The sequence below is a fragment of the Myotis brandtii genome, unplaced genomic scaffold (assembly GCF_000412655.1).
Source record: "Myotis brandtii unplaced genomic scaffold, ASM41265v1 scaffold483, whole genome shotgun sequence".
NCBI lineage: Eukaryota > Metazoa > Chordata > Mammalia > Chiroptera > Vespertilionidae > Myotis > Myotis brandtii.
Window position 1 is genome coordinate 2,152,420 of NW_005368456.1, and position 923 is coordinate 2,153,342.

Below are 923 nucleotides of genomic sequence, written 5' to 3' on the forward strand. Positions count from 1 at the left end.
TGCTATGGGAAGATGGCAGCACCCACAGCCAATAAAGAGGGAATATGCTAATTGACTGCCATGCTCTCAAAGATGGCGGTGCCCACAGCCACAAGATGGTGGCGCCCAGTCCTCTCAGCCCCACCAGGATGGCAGGTGTGCGGCAAGGCCGGGCTTGCCCCCAGGTGGGCCTGGCCTTGTTGCGCACCTGCCTCCGGAGAACCCCAGTCCCCTAAACTCTCCAGATGCCTAGAGCTGGCCCAAGGCACAGGCAAGCCTCAAATGGCAGCTGCCCAGCCACCCAGGGCTGCCCGAGGCTTGGGTAACCAGAGCCAGTCGAGGTTTGCACTGCTGGCAGTGACAGCAGCAGAGGTGTGATGGGGCATCACCTTCTCCTGATCTCCAAGTCGCCTCCCACCCCGGAGGGCTCCTGGACTGTGAGAGGGGGTAAGCCATGCTAAAAGACCCCCTCTCCAGTGCATGAATTTTCATGCACTGGGCCTCTAGTAGAAGATAAATAAATCCCAGATACCTGCTTCCCTTTGCTCAAGGAGGCACTGAAAAAAAAAAGAGGGGCTGGGAGCTTTGGTCGCATGCCCAGCCTGAAAACAGCCCTCAGCCCCTCACAGAGGCTGGCCACACCCTCATGGGGTGAGGGTCCCCCCTGGGGGGCTTGGCCAGCCTGAAATCAGCCATCAGCCTCTCACCCAGGTTGGCCAGGCATCCCAGTGGGGACCCCCACCCTGAAGGGTATGTGGCCAGTCTGCAAACAGCCATCAGCCCCACACCCAGGCTGGCCACACCTCCCCAGTGGGGACTCTCACCCCATGGGGGCATGGCTGGCCTGCAAACCACCACAGGCCCCTCATCCAGGCTTCCCCACACCCCAAGGGAATCCCCACCCTGATCTGGGACACCCTTCAGGGCAAACCAGCCGGCCTCCA

At 61.1% G+C, this 923-nt stretch overlaps 1 protein-coding gene across 5 annotated transcripts in view; it reads right to left on the minus strand.

Moving 5' to 3' along the window:
* The window catches only part of LOC102246781 (kininogen-1), a 96,800-nt gene that overhangs the window by 73,854 nt on the left and 22,023 nt on the right, over positions 1 to 923 (minus strand). The window lies entirely within an intron of this gene.